The following is a 14,092-nucleotide window of genomic DNA, read 5'->3' as shown; positions in this document are numbered from 1 at the left end:
TTTTTTTTTTTTTTTTGCGTATTAGCGGGTATTTATTGGCATTCATCATAGTAAGTACTTTGGTCTTCATTAATTATAAAGAATATAATAAATAGTCATTTACTTTTGTCAAAACAGCTGGTTAAAGGTTGTTGTACTTATGCTTTTTAGCATTGCAATCAAAATGGATGGTTCTTTGCKTAGACACAATTAATCTCAGCACTGCATTAGATGGTGTGCAAAGTGGAGCAGACTGCTCCAGGAACAGAACAAGTGTTCCTGTTCATGCAGCTGTGTATGTGCAAGAGAGGTACCCTGAAGTAAGGCACTTTTTCTAAGCAAAAAGATAATATTCTATATATTTCCTGCAACAATATAGATTGGSAAGGTTATTATAGTCCCTGATGTCACCAGGCCCTGGTGTGCACACTCTGCTTGTAAAAAGGCAAATCAGAAAATTAAAAAAAAAAAGAAAAAAGCAAAAACGCAGATCTATTGAAGTGATCATACAGATGCCCTTTACACTGTTCCTTCTCTCCCTCCTTGTCACCTWCCTCCAAAGTTATTAGGTAATGGTGAGCAACTATTCAATCTCCGCTATATATTTGTACCTCTTCCTTATCTTTGAGATTTCCATGGTTGGGAGCATAGGATCACRGAATGGCCAGGACTAGATCAGTGCCATGTGTAGTTAAAGGGCACAGACACTAGAGATTATCTGAGTTCTGGTGATAAACTGGCAAATAGTTTGGACACATGGACACTCTTTTTTGTGGGTTCAGGTCCTGGGCGCAGGTATTTTACTGACCACCTGTATGAAAAGCTAGTAAAGGAATCATATATCAGTTTTTCAATCTTGATCAGATCACATGAGATTTCATTTACATCCTAAAACTTAGCAGGCTTTTAAAATAAACTGTTTTCTACTGTCATTTTATACAATAAAGAAATAGGATTTATGTGTAATATATAATGTTTGACCGTCTCATAGATTACCTTTTCCAATCTTGCATGTATCAGATTGTTCTGTATCAAARCAAACCTGTAAATATGGAGATGAAGGAAGAAGAAGATAAATAAAAACAATGAACTGAGACACACAAAAGTATTACTAAAGGAGTTTATGTACATAAGATACTGACACCAGTTTTATGCCTATGATAATTACTGAGGTATTAACTTGAGAACCAAAGCACCTCTGGTAGGAATGGTAAAAATGATATTTCAATTAGTGGCTCAGAGAGTATGGCACTCAGTCACTGAGGGACCCACCATAGTTTCAACAACACCTTGAAAATTCCCTCCCCTGAAGGAAGACTCTTGTTAGAGGAAAGGCATGAAGCTGATAATGAATTCCCCCAAGTACCTGTAGTAAAGAAATTTCATGTCTTTGTAAGAATCCCAACAGTGTTCTCTCACTTGCGCTTGACAGGAAAAGTCACTAATTTTTCCAGGAGGGTTTGGGAGTTGACTTAGAGGGGGTTGCTGTGTTTGCAACTAAAAGGACTGGAGCAGAGAAAAATTTATGGTTTCCACTAAGGCTGAGTTGTCACMACTTATTCTTGTTCAGCACTAATCCTTTCTTTTCGTATATCTTTGCCGAAGTAGAGAACACTCTGGTTTCCTTTACCTGGATTTCATGAAATATCTGTATTTGACATAATTAGAGTGACTATTCCAGTCACAAAAATAAGGAAAACGAGTTTACAATCAAGAAAGTTAACAAAGTCACGCCATTCATTTTGGCAATGAAGTTAAAGATCAGTTCACTTGTTCTTTAACTTGATCTCTGTCTGCTTGTGCCAGAGAGAAGTTCACAGTAAATGGCAATATTCTCTATAAAGTGAAACAAATTTTGCAATGGCCACACCATTTTCATTTGTGAGCCTTTCAAGGAGATCAAATCTGGTATAACTACATATAGATCTTGAAAAAGCATTATGTGGAGTTGTTTGAGGAAACTTTAGTCCAGGAATTTTTATGTTCCCTTGTCTTAGAGTGATGTCTAACAAGATAGTATACATGTTCTTTGCAATATCCATGATGTATTCTGTCCAGATCCGATTTTCCCTTTTTTACCCTGAATTGTTGACACTTTTTTCTTGTTTTTAAGAGGAAATCTTCTCCATCATTTTAAAGATAAGATGTGCAAGTGTTTTGTGGTTCTCCATTACTCAGTTCAGGTATCTGTAGATATATAAAGCAGTAAGTTAGATTAAAAAAAWTTTTTTTACAGATTAGTAGGGTTTTTTTTGGTTTTGTTTTTTTTTTTTTTTTTTAATTTGTTTGGTTTTTTCTCAGTATACAGGAAATATGTTGGTGATGATTTAATCTGTTTGAAACAAAATCTTAAAAATATTCTTGGTTAAAAAAAAAATTTAAACAACAAACATTGGCAACAAAATTCCTTCCTCCAGTTTATAGAAAAAAAAAAAGAGGGTTTTTTGTTGTTGTTGTTGTTGTTTTTGTTTTAGTTTTTTTTTTTAATGTGAGGTGAAGGTGAATAGATAATTAGATTATGAAAACTCACCTAGGAAATGTGGTTTGGAAGCATATGTAGAGGGATTCTCAGATCTTAAGCCCAGCACAAGCTTCTGAAGCTCACAGTTTTTGTGAGCAAAGAGCCTGAGCACCCTGATACTTTTGCTTTTTTTGACCCTATAGGCTCTCCCAACGTGTAGCAAGGCTGAGAGACAATACTGCTGTGACTTTGTCCTTCTTGCCTGGTGGCATTTGCTTTGTATGGTGGCTGCTCTAAGATAAAAAGAAAGATCTCTCCTCCCAAAGGAAGCACGACAGGAGCGCTGCTCAGAAATGACTGATGTCCATGCTCCCAGGCACAATTTAAATTGGAGATATTTCAAATTCAACATCTTTCTCTTTTAATGAAGTGAAATATTTCATAGCAATTTTTTTTGGTGAAAGTTTTGCAGGCCATCAGTAGTGCAGCATTCAAAAGGTACAGTGCAGTCAATAAGTAGCTGATGGAGAAAGRAGAAATTGTGAAGAGCTGCTATAGAGAGGCTATCAGGGGCTGTTTTCTATGATTGAGGGAAAGAGTAATGTCTTCTTTTTGTTCTGGTTTTAATTTCTTTCTTTTCATCTTCAGTATAATTCCTGAAAAATTGGTAGTTCTTTCTGATTTTTTTTTAAAATTTATTTTATTTTTTTCTGTGCTGGAGATCCAAACTGGTTTTGTTTCAAATTTTGATGTGAAACCCTTAGATGTGGACTTTAATTTTGGAATTTGAACTGCTAGTAAGATCTGAAAGCAGCCTTTTTATTCCACRATTTCTGTTGTTATTTTGTAGGAAAATGAAAGCTAAGCCATGTTTTGCAGCACTATATGGGGGAAACCGAGCATTCTTCRTCCCTATGCAATCCCCATTCTACCATCTTCTGTAAAACAAATAAAGAAGGATAAGGGAGYCAGTGTTGCATCTCTCCTAAGGCTGAGAATCAAAATATCTGCTGGGAGTTTCCAGCACTGTTGCTGACCTGCAGTGGGAACTGGTGATCCTTTCTGTAAAGAGCATCTGGCACATCTGGAGTCTCACTGCCTTTGTGCATTGGTCAGCAGCTCCTGCTTCTGCCCAGTGAGTGGCTGCTACACGTGGAAACAGCACCTTTCTGCCAGGCTTAGGCAGCATTTTTCCTCTCTGTTTTTTTCTTAGCCTGATTGTATAGCTCCTGAGCTTCCTCTGGGACAGAACTCCCAGTATAGGGCTGTACTTTAAAGGCCAAGACAGAATTCTTGATTTTAAAATAAAAGTGATTTCCCTCTAGTCAAACTTTTCAATATCCTGACAGAGCCCAAGGATGTTAAAATAAAACCTAACAGAAGGAGAGTAYGTGGCTTTATTCAGACAAGCAGGCTCTAGTGTAAAGTCAAAACCAAAGTACTAAGAATTCACCTAGCCTAATAAAATAAGAATCGTATCAGATAATACAATAGAAATAACAACAGGAAACATYTAAACCTGTTTTTGGTATGCCTACTTCTAAAAGGCCCTCTGCTACAAAGAAAAGAAATGCCAAGTTTGTTTTTTTTAAAGCAGCTGAAGTACGTTTTTTAATCAGCTCATAAAGAAAGGGAGTAATGAGATGAAATAGTTTTGATTATGTTGATCTTTATCACACACAGTATACAAAACTTTTTTTGTTTGTAAAAGTAAGTGTGGTTGCTCTTCCATCTGTCTGTCCTTACTAACATGGCAAGTGTTGACAGTCATCAGAAAATACAGAATATASTTGGTAGCATAGTTATAAACAAAAACAATGAACTTTTGTTCYTTAAAGCATTCTGCATTTAATGGATCTAAGCAAGTTTCATTTTAAAACTACATTTTAGATGTTGACGCCACTTATTACAGCAGCTGGTTCTTTGTCAAATTGGATGATATTCAAAACAGGATTTTGTTGTTCTTTTTCTTCTTACCATCTGTTGCTGTTATAGACATTTTTCAAGAAGTAGCTTCTAAATTAATTAGGTCATTTTGTAAATGTGTTCTTTTTATGAAACATTTAAAATTAAAAGCATAAGGAAAATTATGGTGTAACTTAATTTTATAGTATAATTTAATTCCTATACAAGTTTTCTATCCAAAAAAATGAAGAACAAACATTTCTTTTTAGATACATGTTGAACTGGTATAGCTTGTGACTTAATATCATAAGAAATCTGATTGTTTACAAACCTGTAATTCAGTTTGCTATTTGAACACCAGGCAAATTATATAAAAGTTACAATTAGGTGGTGAAATATAATAAAAGAAAAACAAATGAAAAAAAAAAAAAATCCTGAAACCTGCTTCTGTTATACAATCTGAATCTTATTTCACATGCGTGCTTCAGTCTCATCAAACAAAGTAGATAAATTGCTTTAGATCCTGAGTTCAGTAAATCTTACTAGCTTATGTGTTTCTAAGCATGCAAGTAGCTTGTTTTACCTCATTCTACCTGAYTTGAATTCCTACATTACTTAATTATTTTAAGGATCAACTATTAAATTATGTTGGAGAGGAGAATTACAAAAGCGGAAAATTAGAGGTTTTTGTATCTTTCTCTATCACAGCTAAACATTTTTTCAAAATGAGAGATAGGATTAGTCTGGATATTTAGGGTCTGACTGACTATCTTTAGTTCATCTTCCATGCACACAGTACTCTGTGACTTAAATGAAACACAAAGATGCAGAAAATGTATGTGAACCTGTTGTTAAATATCCTATCATACTGCACAAATGAAGAAAGCCTAAACCAAATTTGCGCTTTCTAGTTTTTAAACATTTGACATTGCAACTTTAAACATATTTTTAAAGTAACATTTGCAATATATACGAAAGAGACAATATTTCTGAGATAGAATCAGCTTCCTGGATCAAGGTTCACCTTGTATGCATGACCTAGGACAGTGCCCAAGAAATAATATGGACAGTGCCCATACAAAGAAATAAAAGACCTGTGGCAAAGCCCCTATGAGTTGTAACTCATTTGCAATACCTGATAAACATGATAGGTGCCATTAATGTACTCTCAAAATTTGATGCACATTGCAGATGTTGACCAAAGGTTGGCAACTAATTTGGTTTTTTAGCAAAAGCTGACTGAGGGCAGAGATTCACAGAATAGGCACACCTACAYAGAAGATGGGATATGTTGCAAAGGCAAAAGGACCAGCCTGGTCAATTGCTCCTTTAGCCAGTGTTCAGCCATGCTCCATTTAATGAAACTGCTGATTCTGTAACAGTAATTAACATTTCTTACCAATTAGTACTTATTGTCACAGCCTTTACACAAGCATGGRCAGGCAACATCCTTCTAATTTCTGGGTAATAGCTAATTTAAAGATGGAGGTTGCTTTTGTCCTGCTTAAGTAATTATTTGGCAGCTGGTAAAGTGTCAGATGAGTAAATTATTGTAGTGAGTCTGGCACTTTCACTGGCAAAAGTGAAGGAAGGTGGGAGGGAAACTGCTGACTCCCAGAAACATCAACTCTGTACAACACCAGAACACGAATACCTTAGAATAATTTGCAAAGTCTGTGTTCGTTGATTGTGAACCCAAAAGGATTCATTGGAGTTTTGTTCGGCTAAGCAGAAAGTCTGGGAATGCAAAGTCAAGAGACCTGTATCCTGCTATTCAGAGTTCAGGTAAAGAGAGGTCAGCACTTACGCCTTGAGATCTGAACTCCAAACAACCTAAAATGAAGTGTGTGYTGTGTCAAGCTCAGTCTCTTGCTCCCCAATGTTCCCCCTCACAGGATWTCTTCCATACATTGGTGAAACTGCAACTTTAAAGTGTTTTGTGGTTTTTTTTACTCCCATTTCTCCTGAAGAAACGCTGTAACAGAAATTTATTACTCTTGTGGCTTTAAATCATGTTCCAATCATCAGACTAAATTCCTCATGGCCAATTTATTCCCATTTGAGCTGTACCAATGTTGTACTTTAGTTTAAATAGTTCTCTCTCCCTGGAGTTTTATTGCCCCAATCTATTTATTAGATTTAGTCTCTGTAGTCTTTGTGTTGCTTGCTAATTTTCATTAYGATAGCTTCCTTATTCCCTGATGATCTTCCTAGCTTTTCTCTGTATCCTCATGGTTTGATTTTTTTTTGCTAACAAATGATCATCACTATGTACAAAAAYGGCATCAGCCTGTATTCAGAGGTGTGCAGGTGACACACAGAGCAGTCTTTATTAGCAGTCCTAATTTCAACAGTAGAATGAGAACTCTGTGCTGCATGTGTTTACACTGATAATACAGAAAATATTTCAAGAGTTAGTGTGTCAGTCCACAACAATTTGGAAATTGAATGTATGAACCTGTTCATATAAATTTTTAACACTATCTAGCACGATTGCATAAATACTCTCCTGTTAGGCTTGAAACACAGCACCTGTTTCACTCCTGTATACAATTTTACATATATATGTATGATATATATATATATATATATGTAAAATAAAATTGAACACATCTATATATATTTATATACATTATGACAATTGTATATTTCAGGTTTATAATTGTGCTATTGCTAAGGATTGTTTATGGGTTTTCCTAAGGATTGTTTATGGGATTTGCTCATTCACTGACGCTTGTAATTGATGAGCTTAACACTGTTTCTTGTTTGTCCACGTGTGCACAACATTCCACATAACACTATTGAATTTTGGTGGAYTTGGCAGTGCTGGGTTAATGGTTGGATGTGTTGATCTTAAAGGTCCTTTCTAACCTAAAGGATTCTATTATTCTTTGAACTTCTTCCCATCTATATCACTTCAGTCTTCAAGGTCATCTAGGCTTTTGTGGTTTTTGCATTCCCTTTCTCACTGGAGAGGTCATTACAGCCTTATGTTGTCAGCATATTTKATTAGTCAGATTATTTTTCTGTGCCATGGCCAATTATAAAAATGCTAAAAATATTACATTTTAAACTCCAAACTTAAGAAGCTCTCCTGGTCACATTCTGTCAGCCAGCCAACTATCCTTTCACCACAATCTGACTCCCTAGCTACTTCTGTCTTTTAGAATTCTTTTTCCAACCCCTAATTTAAAAATAATATCCCATGAGGAGCCATATCAGGTATTTTTCTGAAGTCCAAGTAGGTTAGATATATTAAATTTCCCTTTTTACTCTATTATCTGCTGGGAGTCAATAGCAGATTGGCAGCGCAGTCCTTGTATGCACCTCCCTGCTGCTGATGGAAGGGAAGGAATTTTCATCCTTCATATTGGATATCCTTTTGCTTTCTGAATAACTCTTGCTGATATAGGTGTCTTGCATTTTGGGAAGGATTTATTTTATTCCTGAAATATTTGGTTAACTGTTCTTTATATAATATTCCCTTACCAGTTCAAAGCAGTCAGAAAAAAGGTGATAACCAGGGGTAAAAAAAAAATAAAATAAAAAAAAAAAATAAAAACCATGTTTAAACTCCTAATTTGATTTTTCGGGGTTCAAGCACATAGAGGTACCAAGACTTCTGCTTTCACTAAGGTGGGGAGCAAGCACTTTTCAGACAGCACTATTCTTTATGGAAAATTTGTTTCTTTTCAGAAACCAATTCTTTTCTTTTAAGCTTTTTGAGTCCATTCTGCCTATTTTGTTTTTCTGCAACAGCTTTTCCATCTGTAGTGAAAAGTTTGCCTATTATAATATACCTAGATTGTTCAGCATTTGTGGGGGTTTTGTTTATTATTTTCAGGGGAGGGGGTGAATTTTTTGTTTGTTTGGTTGGTTTTTTTCTTTCTTTCTTTTGGTGGAGTTTTTATTTGGCTGGTTTTTGTTTGGTGTTCTTTGCTTTGTTGGGTTTTGGTTTTGTGGGTTGGGTTTGGGGTTTTCTTTTGGGTTGGTTTTCTTTTTTCTTAAATATTTTTTGGGGAGGAGGTTGGGGCTTTTTTGGGGGGGGGGTGTTGCTTTTGTCTTTTTCCCTCAAAATTTAATTCTTGTTTATTGGCATATTGTTTCATTACACAATTCTGTTCACCCAGCAGGCCTTTTCACCAGGTGACAGCAAAATTATTATAGGTGTAAACTATTACAGATGCCATAAGGAGATGTAAATTGTCTTCTACCAAAGATTTTACTCTTATGGGGGATAACACCATATTTAAGAGCAAATTAAATCTATCATCTTTTTATTCTGTGGCTGAAGTGCACTAACAGCCATTGTAAACATCCAGAGTTGATGACTAAATAAAGCTGGGATGACCCTGTCCCACAGACAGAAGTGTGCAGAGAGAAGAAATATTTCAGGGCAACCAGAAGCAAAGGATGACTTATTTTCTGCACAGAGTATAAAAATATTTAAATGAACAAACTAATATAAATGTAGAACACAATCAAATAAGAACAAAAATGAACAGGTCCAATAATTTTGTTTGCTCTCAAACTMAACTATGGAAATATTTTGGTTTTTCATTCATGCAAGTCTATTTGGTAAACGGTAAATGCAATTATGTGCTGAATTTACTTCTCTGGCTGTTTGAAGGACTCATGCACAACTCTCCATGATGGGTCCACTTTCACAGCAAGGTGAATATTCAATCTGTGTGCTGGTGGTACATACGGCAATAGGCACATACGCCAGGTACCTTCACAGCTGGTTTCATGTATTTGCTCCAATCAGAAAAAAAAAAAACAAAAAAAAAAAAAAAAAACAAAAAACCCAGAAAAGCAGATCTACTGCAGTTTTTTCTCTCTTACTGCTTTTACTCTAAACTTCTAAGCATTGCCTATGGCAAGAGACATGTTGAGACATCAGGATATGTTTAAGTGCGGTCATTCTGAATAATGTTAACTTATAATTTCTTATTCAACATCTTTCATCATAAGCACCACTCTTTTTGATGGCCAGAAATGGTGGTGATTGATGTAGATCACAGGTCATTTTTGACACTGAATTTTCAGTGGCTGTTAAACAACAAAAAAAATCCCCATGTTTTAAAGGATCCATCTTCTCTTAGCCAGACTGATTGTTTGCCCTGTGCCTGTATATGTTTTTGATGTGACATGCCACTTTTCTGTCTTTTCTCTTCATATTTATGATACRCAACACTTTGCTTAATTGCTTCATAAGGAGCCTTGTCATAGTAAATCTTCTTAATATAAAGTGCCATGCAACATAGCATGTCTAGACRCAGAAATGCAAAACACAAAACCATAAYATGCTACAACTTYGGCATGATTAARTACAACACTGATAGYAGCAGAGAATGTGAAATARAATTAAAGAAGCRYTTTATGAAAGACCAAAGCAACATCRTTATTCTTCAAGTYGTTTCATGGATCCGAYATATTAGGATGTGAGTTCTTTGTTTCATAGAATTTTAGCACACATAGCACAAGATTTGGAATCAGGAAATCTGACTTCCTGTCATATCTTCCACAGTGTTTTTGGATAAAAGTAACAATATCTAGGGAGTGTACTCACTCTGTTGACTCTTATGTTTGACTATAACTACTGAAGAATGCCCGCCAGCAGCTTCAGTTTAGCATCTGCATGGAAAAAAGTTTAGCAAATGTATGATTTTTGCATTTCCTATACTCCKAACTCCTGCAGACCTGAAGAATTGAAAGGGAATTCAATATTTTTCCTCAATTGCCTTGAACTTCTAATTTTCAAAGCTCCAACAGAACAGGATCAATGTCAGAACAGTATGTATCAGACCCTGACATAAGTTGAAAACAAATCAAAGACACATTATTTGGAAGAAAAGAGAACCAGGGGAGAGTAGAGATACATTTGATGCGGCAAGTTCATGAGTGGAGCACGTGGTGGCTCTTTCTCCATAGGAAAAAGGGTGGAGGTAATTCAGAGAACTACTCTGGAAGCATCCCACAGTGACTGCAGACAGTTCCCAAACCACAGTGAGTGCAGGGACACTTCCTCCTCTACTTTACATTGTTKTCAGTGGGGACAAAGGTGGCAAAAGTGCATTCAGGCTGCCTTTTGTAACCAGGTAGGCTGGACAGACATTTCACTCCCCTCATGCCTACGAACAGCCCCTCAGCATCGCTCTTGGTGTTGTCTGTGTGATGATTTCTCTCACCTACTGCAGAGCTGCTTTGCCTCTGCCGCGACCTGGGAGAGAACTCCTCCCACCGCTGCTGCTCCCAGGGCACACAGAAGGCTCTGTGTTCCCAGGACGGATATACCAGAATAAGGTGTCCTGAGGCAAAAGAGAAAAGTGAAAATAGTGCCAGCTCATCCTGCTTGTCTGTCTGCTTAAACACAGAAAACTTACACACATACAATCTTCGTTAAATCCCCGTGGCAAAGGATATTGGATTGCTGTGCTTCAAAGGAGACAAGAGAAGGAAAAAGCTGGGATCCGGTTACAAATGTTTTTCTGGCTCAAATTTTAAAGTTATTATTTAAAATTAAGTAAATAAATAATAATAAAAAAAAGACCCAAATGAATGAAAACCAAAAACATAGACACACACACATACTCCTCCCCAGAAAAAATAAAAGTTCTGTCACCTCTGTCAGAGCACAAGTGACAATATCTCATTTCTCATCAAATCTATCAGATTAGCGAGGCAGGTATGTTTCCCTTAGGCCTTGTCTCTGTTGATTTCCTACTCAGTTCCTAATCATATGGAAAGGATTAAAGATGGGAGAGGATATTTTAAGGAAAGTGAAAAGGTTTCTAATTAATTCCCAGGTATATTACATTCAGGTATGTACTGGTCCTAAATTATRCAATTGATTTAATTAAAAGTAATTGGCATTACCATAAATAAATGTTCCCAGAATATCTCATCAACAATAAGCACACACTAAACTGAATTTATGCTTCAAATGGAAATTACTTCCACACTGAGAACAGTAACACCTGTACAGCAAAATGTATTATTCCTGACATGTTTGAAAAACACTTTAAAATGGACATGGAGGGGAGAGGAAGAGGGGGAGGGTATGATTATCAAAGCTAAACCAGGAGTCAGTCCTTGACTTCTGCGAGAAACCTTCATCCCACTCTTAATGAAGATACATCTTATTTTTTCAGGCCACTACCTGCACTTATTACAGTTTCATGGCATTATTGCATRCGTATCATGTGTAAAGTAACTCATTAACCTGAACTGGATTTAACAAACCCTGTGTTATTATTTGTCAGCATTAAATACTGCACTGGTTACCATTTAACTAGAGAAGAAGCATGCTGAATTGTGTTTTGGCCATTTTTGCAGGTACACTTACTTTGTGTGTTAATGCCAATCACAAAATGACCACCTGCCTTTTTCTGAATATGATTTATACAAAAAGATATAAATCTAGACTCTATGAAATAAATAGAAGACATTTTATAGAAAATTAGTAGAATTTACAAGAGAGAACATTTCAAAATATTTTAATAGCTCAGGTTCAGCTGTATATAAGTCTTTTATTCAGGAATGGAATTTAACTACACTGGTTATGCATCAAGYAATRGCTCTTTCATGTWATTTGGCTTGACCACCYGTAGMTTCTTCCTGACCATAAGGCAATTTYGTTCTTCTYGTCCACATTACCTAAGAGCTTCCTTCTTCAAGCATATGGGATGAGGTTTATAAGGTATCTTTTTTTTTTTAATATACAGGATTTCAATTTAATTTAAATTTTATCATTTAGAGAAGGTCTAAACCATTCTTCAGAGAGGCAGAGATCAAAAAATGTATTTGCACTCTCAACTTTAAAATATGGTCTTTTAAATTTCATGATTCTAGAGACAAGAGTTAATATCATGAAGACATAGGTCAGTAAAAATTACCAAGGATTRTTTCTTTCAGAGCACCCAGTTTATCAAATCAAATAAAAGTCAATGTGTCTGAGGCAAAAGTGCATGTATTTTAATAAGAACAGTTTTTGTGAAAAAACTCCATCAGCTTATAATTTTCTTCTTCATTAAAGGATAAATATTATTAGGTTATTTCTCTTAATATGTCCAGAAGGAAAATATTAATTTAGTTTGTCCAGATGGATTTGAAGAGTTTTACCACACCCAATTAAGCTTTCTGTCTGCTTCAGACATGGTGCACAAGGGATGCAGCATGATTTCATGTTCACAAAAAACCTATTTAAATATAATTCCACCCAGAATAGATCACAATAACTAAATATGGATGTTGCTCTAATATTAAAAATGTACAAAAAAGCACTCTATCTTATTATGTGCAGTTTGTTCTTTCTGATCTCTTAATCTTCTGTTCAAATAGTTGCAGGATGGGCAATATAGCAGTTATTTATGCCTTCCACCAGGTAGGCACATTCTGTTAYCCAGCATTCCTGAATTGCCACAGGATGTTTCATTACAGTGTTTTCAGTAAGCATTTAAATGAAATTTTATTTCTATCAGCCTAACTTGTTGCAGTTTTTGTATTATAATAGGAACGTTTCCATGGATGTAGAACAGAATTCTTCCATATCTAATACTTGCAGCCTCAAAGATACCAAGGGGTAAGCATCTGTGTGATTAAAAAAAAAAAAAAAAAAAAAACTCAAAAAATCCCAGCCGAATGGAAAAATGAAACATTGCTCTACACAGAAAGTAAAGGCAGAAAATGGTTCATTTACTCTCTTTCCATTTGCACAAGAGTAATAAAAATGCCAAACAGACTGATTTTCAGGTAAACACTATATTGCAGTAAAGCCAAGATTACAAGAGAAGATTTATTGATACAGCRTATATTTCTTGCAATACTGCATTTTTACCCCTCTCTCAAGGATAGGCCTATGTCTTTGTTCAATTTAGTTTTAACTGGGTATTGCCATTTAGTTTTTAATATTTATGAAATGATTTGCTTTTCTCTGAGATAGCAGAATAGAATTTSTATTTCACAATTCTATGTATTAAACATTATTTCCAGGGTTGTGAAGATTTTATTGTTAGAAAAATTCCACACTGATGAAGAGAGGAAAAAATACCTGTTCCAGTGAATTGGTGACCTGATGCCTTGCTTCATTTATGTGTCCTAAAGSTTTTAGAGATTATTTGCATATTCTAAGGCTGTTACAAATTCAAGTCCTCTTGAAGACAGAACATAGCAGAAAATGTCATTGTTTATTGCTGTTGTTTTTCTCCTTGATAGGTCTCAACTTTGTCTCATCTTAGCTAAATTTTGACTGACAAATCTAAAAGGAAATAATTTCTTCTTAAACCTGTCAGAAAGCCAGACTTTTCCCTCAAAATGAAGTGAAAAGAAAAAAATATTAGCCAACATGCCTAAACCTCCTGAAACCCAGAAAACTCCTATAAGATAACAAAAACAAAAGCACATAAGAATCAAGTCCAAGACAGAGGGCAAAAGAGATATAGTAGCTCCTAAAAGCAGCCCTGCAGAAGCAGAGTCAGTCAGTGAGTCTCTTAGCATCTCTGAACTGTTCCTCACAGGTGCTTCCCTCTCTATTGACCATGCCTAGGAAGAACATAACTATATTCTGAACCACTGTTTAAAATAAATACCATTTTTTCAGGCATTGTGAAGCATACAGATGGATACTTGAGATGGTCAGAACTTGCTGAATCGTATCTGACATATATTGACTTTTTTGAAGTGTGATGTGTCAGAGTCTTCTATGACAAATGATATTTTTTTTACAAAATTTTAATGCATATCACA

The sequence above is a fragment of the Malurus melanocephalus genome, unplaced genomic scaffold (assembly GCF_030028575.1).
Source record: "Malurus melanocephalus ecotype Western Australia unplaced genomic scaffold, MMel_1.1 scaffold_156, whole genome shotgun sequence".
Taxonomy (NCBI): Eukaryota; Metazoa; Chordata; class Aves; order Passeriformes; family Maluridae; genus Malurus; species Malurus melanocephalus.
Note: the sequence above shows the minus strand (reverse complement) of the source record.